Source organism: Stenella coeruleoalba (genome assembly GCF_951394435.1).
Source record: "Stenella coeruleoalba genome assembly, chromosome: 17".
In the NCBI taxonomy this organism is placed as follows: Eukaryota; Metazoa; Chordata; class Mammalia; order Artiodactyla; family Delphinidae; genus Stenella; species Stenella coeruleoalba.
In genome coordinates, this window is record NC_137163.1 from 35,231,376 (window position 1) to 35,249,015 (window position 17,640).

At 48.0% G+C, this 17,640-nt stretch overlaps 1 protein-coding gene and 1 pseudogene across 7 annotated transcripts in view; both read left to right on the forward strand.

Annotated features, from left to right (window-relative positions):
* ANKRD46 (ankyrin repeat domain 46) overlaps nucleotides 1-17,640 on the forward strand; it is a 157,833-nt gene that overhangs the window by 60,825 nt on the left and 79,368 nt on the right. For 5 of the 6 annotated variants that reach the window (XR_013824580.1, XR_013824581.1, XR_013824582.1 and 2 more), the window contains exons 9-11: nucleotides 9,710-9,832; nucleotides 10,576-10,863; nucleotides 12,308-12,446. The gene's annotated coding sequence lies outside the window, so the exon portion shown is untranslated. Of the gene's footprint in view, nucleotides 1-9,709; nucleotides 9,833-10,575; nucleotides 10,864-12,307; nucleotides 12,447-17,640 lie in introns of those variants that run through there. The other variant, XR_013824585.1, reaches the window with a different exon arrangement.
* LOC307176349 (sal-like protein 4) overlaps nucleotides 833-17,640 on the forward strand; it is a 122,500-nt pseudogene continuing 105,692 nt past the window's right edge. The window contains exons 1-2 of the transcript in view: nucleotides 833-1,006; nucleotides 10,668-10,863. The product of the transcript in view is annotated as a sal-like protein 4 (transcript). The remainder of the gene's footprint in view (nucleotides 1,007-10,667; nucleotides 10,864-17,640) is intronic.

Genomic DNA, 17,640 nt, shown 5'->3' on the forward strand with positions numbered 1-17,640 from the left:
GTGTGGCCTTGGGCAAGGAAATTAGCTTCCCTGTGCCTGTGCCTCCCTGAGAAGTGAGGACACTAATGCCTACTTGAGAGGCTCCTGGGAGGGTTAAATGAAACCCCGTTTGCGAAGCACCCAGCCCGGTATCTGGTGTGCAGTAGGGACACAGCTGTTATTCTAGGGTGACAGTGCTCGACAGCACGCCAGGCATTCAGCAGGTGCACAGTGAGTGCTCTGTGGCCGGATGGGCTGAATCTGGGTCTTTGGTTGCCTCACGGGGGTTAGGCACTAGAGCACTTGTTTCCATTTTTCTCTGGACCTGTCTCATATCTGCAGGTGTGGAGAAGTACCGGCTGACCTCTCATTTCCTCAGAGCTGGCAAAGACACAGCAGGTCAAGTTCACGGATAAGTGTAAAAACTGACACTGGCCCCTCTCAAGGGTGGAGAGAATCTTTCTCACAAAAGTTTTCACTATTCCTCCCACGCTTTTTCTCCCTAAAAGCATCCCTAAAGCAAGAGCAGGCTTTGAGGCAAACTTCTACCTCAAAGACAGATTTTAGAGACATTCTTTGAAGATCTTTCTGGTCCCATGTGACCTGTTGCAGTGACTGAGGCCCTAATAAAGAGCAATGGGCGGGCTCCCCTGGTGGCGCAGTGGGTGAGAGTCCACCTGCCGATGCAGGGAACGCGGGTTCGTGCCCCGGTCCGGGAAGATCCCACATGTCGCGGAGTGGCTGGGCCCGTGAGTCATGGCCGCTGAGCCTGCGCGTCTGGAGCCTGTGCTCCGCAACAGGAGAGGCCACAACAGTGAGAGGCCCGCGTACCGCAAAAAAAAAAAAAAGAGCAATGGGCATCTCCATAGCAGGTGGTCATCATGACACCTCCCTGATCGACCCTGACCTGGGCACCAGGTCCCGGACCAGCCCCAGGCATATTTTATATCCATATGCGTCCTGTCATCCCCATGATAACCCCATTCTACAGGTGCGGAAACTGAGGCTTCGCAAGGTCACACAGCTGGTAAATAGCAGAACCAAGTAGTGCAGTCTGTTTGACCTGCCCCAGCCCACACTCCTGCCATGGGGCCACTCCCTTTTGTACTGGGGTGAGCACTGGCCTAGAGCCTGAGAATCCAGCTCTGAGCCAGTGACACACGCTCTCCCTGGAACCGCAGCTTCATTACTTTCTAAACGGGGGGAGGAAAGGCCACCCTCCCACTGCCCAGGTGAGGGTTCTGGGTGGGGGCAGGAAGAGAGTAGAGTGAAAATAAATTTCGTTTTAATTTATAGCTAACCAGATTTTCTCTTGCAGCAATTTATATGTTTCCCCTAATTCAGGCAACTGTGAGTATGAGAAAAGCATTCAGCCGTTTGAAGAGTGCTATTTAACTCATTACAAAGAACAATTCTTTCGAGTCTCTGAAAATTTTCTGGAAGTCACATGTCATTTTCACTTTCACCTATTAAAACTGAAGCTTACATTCAGCGTTTTAAAAAGCGTCCCGGTGCAGAGGCAGCCAGCAGCTGGCGGCACAGGCTGCGTCTCGGGCCTGAGTCAGAGGTCATCCCTCCCTGGGAGCACAGACCATCTCAGCAAGTTGCCGTCTTAGGCTCAGACCTGAACTTATTTTGAGAGAAAGAAAGACCTGAAAAAGGTCACAATGAACCAACAGAAAATCTTCAACCTCTGTCATTATCTTGACTCACTGTGGGCTTGGGAGTGGGCTGAACACATTCCAGGAGCCCAGCAGGAAAAAGCGGGGCCGTGAGGAAACGGAGTTCCTGGGCTGGAGTGGAGCCCAAAGCCTGTATGAGATCCCTTCACACATCTGCTTCCCTCATAAGGGATCCCTAACTCCCAGGCTCTGCCAGGTAGAAACCAAGCTAGCACTGGGCCAGGAGCCAGAGCAAGGGCTTACCTGGTAGGAACATCTGCTAAGCTCTGAACAAAATGCAAAAGCTGCTATTTTAATGATCATAAATTCCTACAGCAGGTTCCCCCAGTACCCTGGCTACCATGTTAATGGAATCATTTTTCAATTTACTGGGTACAGAGGAGACCCAGTGCACAGGGCCGAGCAGAGGGTCTGTGTGTGTGTGTGTGTGTGTGTGTACACGCCTGCATTTTTCAGGAGTAAGGATATTTGCATAACACAGATACCGTTGCAGATACCAGATAAACAGGAAGTTTCAGAACCGATGCTGTTTCCTTTCGCTGTGAATCAGCAGCCTCTTTCTTCGCATACAGAAGTGGTGAAAATCACAGGGTATGGCTCTGGAATGTGCAGTACAGGAGAAGGAGCACAAAGGTTTCCAGTCCCCTTTTTTGGTGGAGGGCTTCCCTGGACACCCAGCCCTGCGCATGCTCCTCAGGCCGGCACTCTCCGCCAGCCTGGCTTCCTACAGCGCTTCAGGAGATGCTTGGGTGCCAGCCCTAAACACATTAGCCAAACAGTGTCCAGCCGCACAACATTCGTTTCACCAGTGCTTGGAAGAAGCCCAGCCAGGAGGGTGAGGGAGCCCCTACCTCCTGGTTCCTGGCCCCAGGTTTGTGTCACAGAGAGGCCATGCGGAGTAAGGAGCACGCCCTGGACTTGGCACCAGAATCCCTGGGTTCAGACCCCTGCTCCAGCCAGAGAGACCTTGGGCCACCCACTTTCCCCTCTGAGGCTGGGTTTCCCTATCAGTTCCGTGGGGCTGATAATGGCGCCCTGCAGGTTGGGGGCTGTAATACATGTGAAAAGCAGGGAATATAAAGCAGCAAATAAAAAGCACACGCTTTGGAGTCAGATGTCTGAGTTCAAAACCCAGCTCCATTGTGTTCTGGCTGTGAGACTTGGGGCAAAGTACTGAACTTTTCCAAGTCCATTTGCTCATCTATGAAATGGAGATAATAAGAATAGTCTAACGGAACCCTCGTACACTTGGTAGGAATGTAAATTGGTGCAGCCACTATGGAAAACAGTATGGAAGTTCCTGAACAAACTAAATATAGAACTAGCATATGATCCAGCAATCCCACTCCTGGATACGTATCTGGAAAAAACAAAAACACTAATTCGAAACATTACACGCACCCCAATGTTCATAGCAGCACTGTTTACGATAACCAAGACATGGAAGCAACCCAAGTGCGTTGGATTCAGAAGCTGTGGTATATATATACACAATGGAATAATACTCAGCCAGAAAAAAAAGAAGAAATACTGCCATTTGCGGCAACGTGGATATACCTAGAGAATAGTATGCTTAGTGAAATGTCAGAGAAAACAAATACTGCGTGATATCACTTACATGTAGAATCTAAAAAAAGATACAAACGAATGTATATGCAAAGCAGAACAGACTCACAGATACAGAAAACAAACTTGTGGTTACCAAAGGGGAGAGGGAAGGTGAGAGGGACAAATTAGGGGTATGGGATTAACAGATACAAACTACTATGTATAAAATAGGTAAGAAACAAAGATGTACTGTACAGCACAAGGAACTATAGCCATTATCTATCTTGTAATAACTTATAAGGGAGTATGATCTGCAAAACTACTGAATCACTGTGCTGTACACCTGAAACTAACAATATTGTAAATCAACTATAATTCAATTGAAAAAAAAAAGAATAATCTACCCGACAGTCTACTGAGAGGGTGAAATGACATATCACTTAGCACCCAGCACAGTGTCTGGCTCACGGGAAACTCTCAACTGTGTGAACCAGTTTTCCCACTGCCTTCTCCCCCTTCCTCCGCCCTCCTTCCACCTGCCTCATCCAACGCGGAAAGACCCGTGAGGTAGGGACCACTGCTGAGCTTCACCAGTGACTGCCCAGTACCTGGCTTGGCATGTAATAAGGCTTAACAAATCAGTTGAATAAAAGAACAGATGTTCCTGGTTCATAGCAGGTGCCGAGGAAATGTAGAATATGTAGGTACGAAAGCCACAGACGGCGTCATGCTCTAGTTTTGAAATCCCTAAAAGGGGGCCAGTATAGAATAATGATTACAGGCATCGTGGGCTTATACAGCAGTCAGATCTGGTGTGTCCTTTAACATCTCTCAGCCTCACTTTCCTGATCTGTAAAATGGGCACAGTAGTAGTAAGTCACCCATGCTGAGTTGTTTTAGGGTTAAATGAGATAATACATGCAAAATACTTAACATAGCGCTCTGCACATAATAAGCATGTAGAGGAATGTGTCGGAGAAATCCCAGCTTCAAGACCCTAGAGGAAGATGATTCAAAGACTTGACTTTTTTCCCAAGAGGACAAGCCTTGGGCCTGGCAACCGTCTTGCCTCATTTCACTTGGTTCCCTCCTTCCCAGAAGTATCTCTCTTCCTCCTTAGGCCTGGTGGTCTTTTCTTGTTGAAGAGTTGGTGCTTCTGAAGCCCTGCTCCCACCACCCCTGTGGGATTTCTGCACAGGACAGTGAGCTACGCCTCACTGACCCCACTCTGCTGCTCCGTGCATGTGTGTGTGGGTGCATGGGTGCAGGGGTTTGGGAGGCTTGTCTCTGCAAGGAACACAGCACGCTGATCCAGGTATTTACTCTGGGGCTTGGAAGCAGTGGACACAAGGGCGAAGCACCAAGGTCTGTACTCAGATAGCCTGACTTTGCATCAGAGCTCTGCATGGACAAGCTGTCTGATCTCAGACAAGTCTGCTACTCTCTGTCAGCCTCAACTTCCTAATCTGTAAAATGGGGACCAGTGCTAGTACCCAGGGCTGCTTGTGAAAACACTTAATAACCAGCTTTGGCACTAACCTATTAAATGAATGCCAGTCAGTACAGGCACACCTGCTAAATATTAACTCTGCTAATCTCTACTGCAGAGGTGGCTATGGCTCCTGGCACGTTATAAACACCCTAAACTTTAGCCATGACTTTTATGTTTAGCTCATGTCACACAGTTCCCAGAACAGTCCCCAGGGGAGGGACATTCAGAGAAGCGGTGCCTCTAAACAGACCTGGTCTTTGTCCTCTCCCAGGCCAACTAAGAACCCCTTGCTTCTCTTTGCTCACCAGAGAGTCACAAAAGTGCTGGGGATGGGAAAGGACCTTGGTATTATCTGCACAATGCAAATCAGTGTACCCCTGTGTTCCCCTTGGGTGGGAGCTGTTTTCCCCATGAGAGTTCTTTGCAAGTCTTCATCACGGCCACAGAAGTGCAAAGTACATGGTGGACCAGTCACAGAGTTTGTTCACAGTACAAGCCAAGCCAGTGCGTGGCTCGCAGATCACACACTGGGGCCCCCTGCATTGCCCGGATGGAAAAATCCAGAGATGTTTATTGTGCATGTACCACTGGACAGCTTCTGTCTGAGGCCAGAGTCTCTTTCCCTCCTGTTATCACTCTTGGACCAGGTTTTTGAAAAGGGCCCCAGGGTATGCAGGCAGCCCTCCACAGCAGCAGGAAGTTATTCTTGGGCACCCCCCATTCTGCTTCCTGCACCCCAACAGTCCATAGCCAGAAATATCAAGGACACCGGGCCCAGCTGCCCAGAGGCTAGAGGTCACTTCTGCTCCCAGCAAGAGTCTGCAGGAGGCCACGTCTGCTAAGGGCCAGGACAGCCAGTCACCCTGGAGGCCCTGCCTGGGCTTTGACGGCCTGCCGGGCCCGTCATGAAGACTAAAAGCAGCCACCTCTCTCCCGCAGACCCAGCAGTGCATCTATGTTTGGGGCTGCGTATCTATGAAGTCCTGTTCTGTCGCCTCATAAAAGATGCTCCCACTGGAGCGAGTGTGGAAGCGGGCCGGGGAGGGAGGTGACTGTACCTCAGGGCACTGGCTCTGGAAATGTAACCTGGTTGCTCATCAGGGCCAAATAATAGAATGCAAACCCAAATGGGATTTTCTAGTAAGTGTTTTAACGGAGGACATTTTTTCTTTTTAGAACTGCATCGTTCATGATTAGAGCTCAGCAGGAATTTACCCATGGGTTTTTCGAGCATCTGTGTTTGTCCTTTGCTATGTCACAACTGTCAACAAAATAACATTGTAATCATACAGCTGCCATTTCTTGTATGTAAACCCTGCTCCAACCTCTAGCAGGTATTTATAGTATACATATTCTGTCCTTTGATGTATTCCTTGCCAAAACCCATGAGGAAGGAAGTATAATAACAATACTAATTATTATGATAATTATGCTTTTGATTATAATTATTATAATCAATACTAAAATAAATTTTATTTTAATAAATAAAACATGCATTAAACTTTTTTTTAACATGCCAGGCTTTGTGCTTATTGTCCTATAACTAACATCTCACTTGTTCCCTCCATGAGCCCCATAAAGTAAGTAATATTATTGCCCCATTTCACAGATGAGTAAGAGGAGACCTGGGACTCCAGCCCAGATCGGCTGCCCCCAGAGCCTGTGAGCTTCCCCACTGCACCATCCAGCCTCCCTTGTCAGCCCTGCTTCTCTTCACTCGTCTCCTACCGGGGGAGGCAAGGGCCAGGGGGCTGAGGAACCCACGGCCAGTGTGCAGGCCACTGAGTGGGCCAAGCTCCAGGATGCAAACCCTCCTGGCTCTCCTGGCAGGTCAGAATTCCGGGGCTGGCTTCCCACTGCCTCCCTGCCAGTCAGTGCCGACTAGGGATAACTCCCCCTCAGCTCAAATGAAATAATCAGGATGACTGCTGTCAGCTGCACTGACAGCCATGGATTAGCCACTCGAACTATTAGATGGACACCTTGGAAGCTGAAATTAGAGGACCGAGGACTAAACAACCTTAGCAGCAGATACAGAGCTCTGCCGTATCCTTCCGCCTTGCCCTAGTTTCCCCTATCATTAGCACCTTGCATTAGTGTGCCACATTTGTTATAAATGATGAAACAGTATTGATACATTATTTTTTTTTTTTTTTGGCCATGCCACACAGCTTGTGGGATCTTAGTTCCCTGACCAGGAATCGAGCCCAGGCCCTCGGCAGTGAAAGTGCGGTGTCCCAACCACTGGACCGCCAAGGAATTCCCAATATTGATACATTACTATTAACTAAAGTCCAGAGTTTACATTAAGGTTCACTCTTGATGTAGTACATTCTATGGCCTGGACAAATACATAATGATATGTATCCATCTCTACAGTACTGTACAGAATAGTTGCACTGCCCCCCCAAATCCCCTGTGTTCTAGCCGTTTATCCCTCCCTCTCCTCCAGTCCCCCACCTCTCACCTCCTGCCCCAATCCCTGGCAACCACTGATCTTTTTATTGTCTCCATAATTTCACTTTTTCTAGCATGTCACATGTAATAGTTGGAATTATACAACATGTAGCCTTTTTAGATTGGCTTCTTTCACTTAGTAATATGCATTTAAGGTGCCTCCATGTCTTTTCATGGTTAGATAGCTCATTTCTTTTATCACCGAATACTATTCCTTTGTCTAGAGGTACCACAGTTTATCCACCTACTGCAGGACATATTGGCTGCTTCCAGGTTTGGGCAATTATAAATAAAGCTGTTATAAACATCAGTGTACAGGTTTTTATATGAAAGTTAAGTTTTCAAGGAGAACAATTGCGGGGTTGTATGGTAAGAGTATGTTTAGCTTTGTAAATAGTATTTTAAACTTAATTTTACTTTGGATATTATGTGTTTTAATGGGAGTCCTTAAGTTGGTCTGGGGATTTGCAATTCTTTCAGTAGGAGCAGGAGATTTCTCACGTACAAAGGTATAGCTCTCCATCCTCTCTCCTGTCCCCACCTCTCAGACTCTCTGTCCTTCCCCACTCTCCGGGGCCACAGACAAATCTGCTCTCAGACCCACCAAGCTGGGGTTCCATGCCAAGGCCTGGTTCGCACCTTCTCCAGGACAGGGAAGTAATTGTACGGCTTTTACAAGCAGTTAAAATTCAGCTTCTGCTGAGTGTACACAAAGATGCCATTTATGTCAAGCTAAATCGTTTAGAAAGTCAATAGGATTTACAGTAAAGTTTTGGCATAATTCTGGAATATAACTGAACTCATTGTACACACATTATTAGGTTCTTGAATTTTAATATATTTCATTTCTTTCTCTTTCCTGAATGCTGTTTTCTTATTGAATTGTTCCTTCGTCTTCTTGATACACATACCTCTACTTTGGAAAATCACACTCGTTTTTTACTAGCTCAACGGGGCAGGAGGTAGGCCTTGTTTGTCTTTGTAATGCCTAAGTAAATATTTATTGAATGAATATTTTGGAGAAAACTATCTTGTTTTTTCCTCCAGTTTGAAAATGTCTTTCCAGGGGAGTCAGTCTTTACAGATATATGTACGCATGAGCATCATTGCAACGTCATTCACATACTGATTTAACATGTTTTTAAATGTCCTCTTTACTTCCCCGGCTCACAGTCTTAGAGGAGACAGTCAAGGGCATGATCAACGGCATGAGTTCAACCTCAAGGGCATGTCTCTCGGATTTCCAAGCCCCTGAGTCTCAGGCCTTTCTCACGAGGTTCTGCTGCTGTCAGGGTCCTTTACACACGGTCCCTTGGGGCCCCACTGGGGCCAGCTGCTCCTGACCCCATTGAGGGTCTCCGTGTTCTCGTTCTCCAGTGGTGCCCTTGGGGGACCAATTTATAGAGGAGCCCCTGGCACATTGAGCCATTGCTACTGCAGCCACCTGTAAGCTGACAGCTCTTCCTCGGGTTTTCATTCTTACCAAACTCCTCAAAGGAAGCCAGCTGCGTTTAATTTGTTTGGCTGGTTTGTTTAACCTCTGGGTCCTTCCAATGAAGAAATGGACCCTAATTTCCAGAGAGCATTTTGAATGACTGTCACACTCAAAGTCTCTCCTTCTACTGCCCCAGGTGTGGCCCAAGAAGAGCCCTGCTCACTGAGACCCTCCTGCCCGCTCAGGAGAGGGACAGCCCACCATCCCCTGCTTTGCTCAGGGGTCCTGCTTCTGGTGTCCCAGGTCTTGATCCTCAGCCCCAGTGTCCCCTACGTCTTTTCCCCGGAAGCCCTAGGACTGAGCTCTCATGAAAAGCAACGTTTCTGTGACCCTCCCTCCCAATGCAGAATTCCTGTGGTGGGCATGCTGATTGGCCCTGCTTTAGTTAGGGGAGGCTGAACCGCCCAACAACTAGACGACCAAATGCATTGACTCAAATACGACAGAAGTGTATTTCTAGATCAAATAGCATCCCAGGGCTATATTCCAGGTCAACAGGTGGCTCTAAGCCACATGGCGATTCAGTGACCCAGGGTCCTTCCAGCTGCGGCTCCATCATCCCCAAGGGCCCTTGAGCCCGTGAAAGGGAAACAAGAACATAAAGGAATCATACTGCTGTCTCAAAAGCTCCGCACACTGCATTGCCTGGAAGTCAGTCTTATGGCCGCCCCACCTGCAGGAGGGGCTGGGAAATATTGCCTGGCTCTCACCCAGCAAGAGGGAGAGAGAGATGGGTTTTGGTGGAAAGCCCACAGCCCCGCCACAGACACCGTTCCTCTTCCCCCATTCCAATCCACCCTCCCTTGCCTTCCTGCTCTCGCCCCATGTGCCACCCTTGCAATGTGATATATTGAAACTTTTACAACCTAGGAACTAAGACAATCAAGAGTTGGCCACCTACGGCTTCTAAGCAGAAGATAATAGAATCTGCTCACTCACCCTTGCTGTCTTAGTAACACACGCCATATCACAGCACTGGTCCGCATTAGCATTCTTGGAGTTTTTACTTTGTTTGCTTTAAAATTTATTGTCTGTGCTGTTATTCATTATCTCCAGGCCTCACTGATGTGTACCAGCTCCAGGGGAAATAAAAACCAAACATCTGCAAACATCTTCCCTGAGCACAAATGCATTTCAGAGCTTCGAGCTCAGCATCAGCCTTGTGATATTAACCTTTGGGTAAGTTCTCAGGCTCCCATTCAGACACATTTGCCTTAATGATACTGTTCATGGAAAACTGGACCAGACTTGGGGTTACAGGCCTTGACACCTCCACTCCCATTCCAGCTGAGGCTGGTTCCTCCTCTACCAAGGTACCAGAGAAGTCAATTTAGGGGAGCACTGGATATTTATTGGGTGTCCTGTGGAATAATGTGCACTTTTGGCTTAGAGGTGGGGGAGGAGCGAAGGGAGGATGCAATGTAGCACCTCCAGAAACTATAGTGGTCCATGGGAATCTGTCCAGCTGGAGGTAGCCATCTGCCTTAGGCGACACTCACCAATTTTTTTTGTCACCTTAGGCTCCCTTTTCTCTTTCTTTTTTTTTGTTTCTGTGATACGCAGGCCTCTCACTGTTGTGGCCTCTCCCGTTGCGGAGCACAGGCTCCGGACGCGCAGGCCCAGCGGCCATGGCTCACGGGCCCAGCCGCTCCGCGGCATGTGGGATCTTCCCGGACAGGGCCACGAACCCGTGTCCCCTGCATCGGCAGGCGGACTCTCAACCACTGCGCCACCAGGGAAACCCCCTTTTCTCTTTCTAATTGTTCCAAGTGTGAGTGCATCCCAGCCGGGGCCTGCCTTTGCTGCTAATCCGCTGACTGACCTCTGCTCGTCCTGACAGCCATCCCTCACTGTCTCAGGGCTTAAGAACTTGCTGGCACTCTTCGGTGCGTGACTTTGGTAACCACACCCCACCTTTCCAGGTTCCGCCCTCTCCACCTCGACTGACTGCCGCCTGCGTGTATCTGTGCCTGAATTCCCCGTGAGAACCTCCCCGATGCTGCCCCTCCCCCAGGCCGGCCCTCAGGGGAGCCAGCGCCAGGACTGCAAGCGGACACCTGAGGGCGTGGACATCGCTAGAAGCCACCCTCCTCCCCCTCCTCAGTCTGCAGGGGGATTAGCTCTAGCCCCAAACCGCCTGTTACTGTCCTCTTCCTGCCCCACAGCCGGGGGCCTCCTGTGTGTGCTGCCTGACCTTGGAGCCTGCACAGGTAATGAGGGTCACTCCCACCTCAGAATCCTCTTTCGTGCTGTTTTTCCCAGCCTGGAATTCCTGATCTGTCCCTTTCTGCCCGCCTCCTCCAGAGAGCCCCCTTTGATGAGCTCACCGAGATTTCTTGAGTTCTACCTCCGCTCGGGTAGCTATTGCTGAAACCACACAACTCAGGTGGCACTCGGACCCAGCCAAAACCCAGACTGGGACTTGAACCCATGGGCTGGGACTTGAACACACTGTCTTTTTTGTTTTTTTTAATTTGTTAACATCTTTATTGGAGTGTAATTGCTTTACAATGGTGTGTTAGTTTCTGCTGTATAACAAAGTGAATCAGCTATACATATACATATATCCCCATATCCCCTCCCTCTTGCGTCTCCCTCCCACGCTCCCTATCCCACTCCTCTAGGTGGTCACAAAGCACCGAGCTGATCTCCCTGGAACACACTGTCTTTTAATTGAAATCGCACACCTGGTCTCAGGAGTTAATGAAGCTCAGGTTCTTTATGTCTCAGTGCAGAAGGAATTCAGTGAGAGGCAAAGTGATAGGTAAGAAGAGGATTTATTTAGAGAGATACGCAGTCCATAGACAGAATGCAGTCTGTTTCAAAAGGCAAGACCAGCCCTGAAATATGGCGCGTTTCGTTTTAAAGGACTGGGTAATTTCATAGGTTAATGAGTGGGAGGATTATTCCAACTATTTCAGGGAAGGGGCGGGGATTTCCAGGAATCAGGCCACTGCCCATTTTTTGGCCTTTATGGTCGACCTCTGAACTGTCGTGCTGCTGGTGGGTGTGTCGTTCAGCATAAGCTACTGAGGGTATAATGAGGCTCAAGGGCCACAGGAAGTTGAACCTTCTGCCATCTTCGGGCTAATTGGTTCTAACCAGTTTATGTCATATCCACAATGGCTTGTTTTAAAAGTTCTGCCCTGGGGCTTCCCTGGTGGCGCGGTGGTTGAGAGTCCGCCTGCCGATGCAGGGGACATGGGTTCATGCCCCGGTCCGGGAAGATCCCACATGCCGCGGAGCGGCTGGGCCCGTGGGCCATGGCCGCTGGGCCTGCACTTCCGGAGCCTGTGCTCCGCAACGGGAGAGGCCACGGCAGTGAGAGGCCCGCGTATCGCGAGAGAAAAAAAAAAAAGTTCTGCCCTGCCCCCTTCCCTCCTGTTTCATCACCAGGCCCAGGTGAGCAGGCCTTTAGCAGAATCCTCTACTGGGGCAAAAACGCTAGATTTTCTGCAGGAAGAAACTACTGGAATTATATCAGAGACAATCAACTGCCCCTCCCTGTTAGTTAACAGAAGTTTTTAGCCACAAAAGGGTGTAAAGCACACCTTGCAGTGGCGGAGAGAGTAGAAATACCAGGTGAATCCACTCTCTAGTGACTGTGGTCAAAAAGGAGTAATCCCTCCCTTTGTTTTGTGGCTGTGGTTGCAGCCTCAGTGAAAGCTGCGCTGCGGATGGGACTCGAACACAGTCTTCCAACTGAAACCGCACAACTTGTCGCAGGACTTAATGAAGCTCAGGTTCTTTATGGCTCGGCACAGAAGGAATTCAGCAAGACGCAAAGTGATAGGTAAGAAGTAAATTTATTAATATCATATGCTTTGTAAAGAGGCTGTGGGAAAATGGTGCCTGAGAGGGAGACAGGAAGGGGGCAGGGCACAACCTTTAAAAGAACGACATAGCCAGACGACACAACATAAGCTGGTTGGAACGAACTAGGTCCAAAATGGCGGACGAGTCGACCTCCACTAGACGTTGAGCCTCAGTATACGCTCATTGTAATACGTCAGCACGCTAAATGACACACCTGCAGGCACCGTGACAGCTCTGAGGCCAACAAATGGGTGGGGCCCAATTCCCAGAAATCCCCAACCCTCCAAATCTCCTACGTATTAGCCTAATTAGGGTAAATTACCCGGCCCTATAAAAACCGACAACCCCCATACCCCCGCTTTCTTGGCTTCTTGCCTCTCTCACTTTCCGAGACGGCCCACGCTCTGTCTGTGGAGTGTGTTTCTCCCTGAATAAACTTTTCTCTTTCCTATGGCTCACCCTCGAATGCTTTCCTGTGCAAAGCCAAGAACCCGGACTCGAAGGCCATCCCAGGGACTTGGACCTGACCTGGGATGTGCCTATCCTTCCCACCTCACTCTCTCTCCTGCAACAAGAGAATGGTCATGTCCCAGGTCTCAGGCGAGTTCCTGGGACGGACGCCAAGTGAGGGGCCTTGGCTTTGAGCGGGAGAGAATTCAAGAGTGAGCCATAGTAAAGTGAAAGCAGAGATCCACATTCCACAGGCAGAATGCAGCCCATTTCAAAAGGCGAGAGCGGCCCTGAAATATGGAGTGGTTAGTTTTTATGGGCTGGGGAATGTCATAGGCTGAGGGGGAGGATTATTCCAACTATTTTGGAGAAGGGGCAGGGGCTTCCAGGAATCAGGCCACTGCCCACTTTTTGGCCTTTTATGGTTGGCCTCGGAACTGTCATGGTGCCAGTGGATGTGTCATTTAGCATATGCTAATGTATTACAATAAGCGTATAATGAGGCTCAAGGTCTACTGGAAGTCGAATCTTCCACCACCTTGGAGCTATTGGTTTTAACCAGTTTATGTTGTATCCTCAATAGCTATGTCATTCTTTTCTTTTTTAAGAAATTTTATTGAAGTGTAGTTGATTTACAGTGTTGTATTAATTTCTGCTGTACAGCAAAGCAATTCCGTTATACATGTACATATTCTTTTTCATATTCTTTTCCACTATGGTTTATCACAGGATATTGAATGTAGTTCCCTGTGCTATACAGTAGGATCTTGTTGTTTATCCATTCCGTATATACTAGTTAGCATCTGTTAATCCCAAACTCCCAATCCTTCCCGTCCCCCGATGGCAACCACAAGCCTGTTCTCTACACAGTAAGTCCCCTACATATGAACAAGTTCCATTCTGAGAGTGCGTTCATAAGTCCAATTTGTTCATAAGTCCAACAAAGTTCGCCTAGGTACCCAACTAACACAATCGGCTGTATAGTACTGTAGCATTTTTAACCTTACAGTACTGTACCTTGAAAACTACAGTAGTACAGTACAACAGCTGGCGTACAGGGGCTGGCATCGAGAGAACAGGTAAGAAGAGTTACTGACTGGAGGAGGGAGAGGAGGTGGGAGATGGTAGAGCTGAAGGATCCTCAGCAAGAAGATGGAGGGCGAGCTGCAGTTTCACTCACGCCTGACGCTGATGGCACAGGTTCTGGTTCCTTGCTGGAACAAGATGCATGTTCGCATCTTTGAAAGTTCGCAACTTGAAGGTTCGTATGTAGGGGACTTACCGTATCTGTGAGTCTGTTTCTGTTTTGTAGATATGTTCCTTTGTGTCATATTTAAGATGACACGAATAAGGGATATCATATGGTATTTGTCTTTTTCTTACTTATTTCGCTTAGTATGATAACCTCTAGGTCCATCCATGTTGCTGCAAACGGCATTATTTCATTCTTTTTTATGGCTGAGTAATGTTCCATTGTATGTATATACACCACATCTTCTTTATCCATTGATGGACATTTAGGTTGTTTCCATGTTTTGGCTATTGTGAATAGTGCTGCTATGAACATAGGGGTGCATGTATCTTTTTGAATTATAGTTTTGTCTGGATATACGCCCAGGAATGGGATTGCTGGATCATATGGCAACTCTATTTTTAGTTACGTCATTCTTTTAAATGTTGTGCCCTGCCCCCTTCCCTCCTGTCTCATTAAGAGGTTTGGGTGAAATTTTTATTCCAGTTGCCTCCAGAGGTGAAAGTGTCTCTGGGTGTGGTCCTTGGACCACCTGCCTCAGAACCACCAGTGGCTCTAGTTAAAATGCAGATTCCTGGTTTCCTTCCCTAAGACCTGGTGAACCAGAACCTCTGAAGGTGCGGCCCTGGGAATCTGCATCTGTATCAGACATTGTCTTAGCTTGGCTGTAGCTAGCTGTTTGACACAGGATACTGTCACCTTGGCCCTTCCACCCCAAGTAACTTGCAGCATCCCCTGGGATCCTAGGGCCTCCTGTTTCAGTAGCTGAGAACTGGTAGACCCACCTTAAAGCTCCAGGCCAAGATTCACCTCTGGCTTTGGCATATCATCCTACACCATCTTGCCTATGCGAGCAATCTATAAATATTTGCTGAACTGACCTAGGACCCTTGAGGGCAGGGTCTTGTCTCCTCTATTTCTTTGGGGCCACCTCCTGGCACATAGTAAGTACTCACTCTATCCCTGACGGTAGGTTGATTGATGAGGTCACAGATCCAGGACACACCTGCAAAAAGACATGGAAGAGGAGACAGTAGCTTTAATTAATGCTGCCCTCTCCACTCCTCGGGATCTTTTTAGAGGAAGAGGAAGCTGTGTTGTTCATGCTCACAATCCACAGATTTGCAACTGGGCAGAGACTCTTGGTATGAGTCAGGAAAGGCAGACGTCAGCACAGGTGTGTTTTCTAAGAAAGAGCCGATACTGGTGAGTGAATGAAGTTGACCTCGAGTGTCTTGACAATGGCTTGGCCAGACTGAACTTGTGTACACAGTTTTGGGTTTTGTTCTCTGGGATCAGGGCCATGTTGACATTCCTTGGTGTGCTTCCTGGGTCTCAGCTTAAAGGGAGAAGACAGAGCCTTGAGATATGCAGGGAGGGAGCCTACCAGTCATGGACATGGCTGTAAGAACGCTTGAACTTTTATGGGTAAAACAAGTTTGCTCTTAAGCTAAAGACCAAAAGGAAGTTGGAGAAAGCTTAAGTGAGCCCTCAGACAACAAGCTAAGAGATAACCAAAGGTGAATGGACTCTTGTTGTAGCTAGAAAATGCACATAAACACACATGGAAACAAGTGGGAATTATTGGCTCATAAGGATTGTTCAGCCTTGTGGAAAGCAAATTACCTTTATTAGCAAGTATTTACAGAGCAATATTACAGACTAGCCTCTCTGCTGGGATACAAGAGGTATTCAGAACAGCCCCTACCTCAAGGGATTTACAATCTGGATGGAGAGCTAAACTCTCTGGAGAGAACTACACAAAGGACCTCAAAAGTAAGCATGCCTGCCTAAATGGCCAGGAAAATTCTTGAAGGGACAGATTCTGGGTCTTACGTTGAATCCTGAATCTTTAATTTTTTAGTATCTTAAATGCTTATATAGATCACCTCTACTTGTCTTAGGCTACATAATTGCAAGCAACAGAAACAAACTCTAGTTCAAGAAGAAAAGAAATGTAGAAAAGTATAGTTGGGGACTAGGCTGATAAAATCGGCAGAAACCACAAGAGGCTGGAGAGTGGGAAGTACAACTGTGTAACCCTATAGGAACAACCTGGTAAGGACACCACTGTCACCACTGCAAGGCTAGGATTCTAGGGCTTCCAATTCTAAGTCATGCCCACATTCTAGCTGCAAGGGAGGCTGCAAGGTTCTGATTTTTAGTGGGAGGTGGGTACTCATGCATGAGATAGGGAATTCCCCAAATATTGGAAGGGGGTTCAGCTGCAGGGCAGCCAAAACAAATGACAGATGCTCACCACACCTTCCATATCTAGTACAGGAACAGAAAGAAGTATGAATGTGAAAGAATAAACATTTCCAGTTTTAAAAAAAGGAATACTGCAGAACAGGAATCGTGCAGGTTACCAATGCAATAAGATTCTTCTCAGTGGGAGTTGGGAAAGTCTTAGTAGGAAGGGGAACCTTAAAGAGTTTGGAGGAATGGAATAAATGGAGAAGAGGTAGGGAGTGTTCCCAGGCTGGGAAACCATCCAGAGGTCAAAATTAGCTCCATGGGTGTGGGGGTAGGGAGGAGAAAGCCCAACCTCCCTACCCAGCCAGCCTGCTCCAGGCTCAAGGTCTGACATGGGAAGACCCATCTCATCCAACATCTGTTGATTCTTCAGCATCACCCAGAAGTCCTATTTATCATGTTTATATCATTTATCAAATAACATCAGGATATTAATTATCATGAGAGTGGCATCACCAGTACTCTGACAATCTTTCACTTTTAAGTAAATGTTTAGTCAATTTATATTTAATGTAATTAATGTATTGATGTGGTTGTTTGTTGTTTGCTTTTAGTTTGTCCACTCTATTTTTTATTCCTCTGTTCCTTTGCCCTCCTTTCTTTGGAGTTAATTGAATTTTTCTGAATTATATTTTAATTTATCTACTGGCTTTTTAGCTATCCCTATTGGCATTCGTTTTTCTTTCTCTTTTTTTTTTTTTGGCTGCGTTGGGTCTTCGTTGCTGCATGTGGGCTTTCTCTAGTTGCGGCGATAGGGGGCTACACTTCGTTGCGGTACACGTGCTTCTCCTTGTGGTGGCTTCTCTTGTTGCGGAGTACAGGCTCTAGGTGTGCAGGCTTCAGTAGTTGCGGTGTGTGGGCTTCAGTAGTTGTGGCTTGTGGGCTCTAGAGTGCAGGCTCAGTAGTTGCGGCGCACGGGCTTAATTGCGCTGCAACATGTGGAATCTTCCTGGACCAGGTCTCGAACCCCGGTCCCCTGCACTGGCAGGCGGATTCTTTTTTTTTTTTTTTTTTTTGTGGTACGCGGGCCTCTCACTGTTGTGGCCTCTCCCCCTGCGGAGCACAGGGTCCGTACGCGCAGGCTCAGCAGCCATGGCTCACGGGCCCAGCCACTCCACGGCATGTGGGATCCTCCCAGACCGGGGCACAAACCCGCGTCCCCTGCATCGGCAGGTGGACTCTCAACCACTGCGCCACCAGGGAAGCCCGGCAG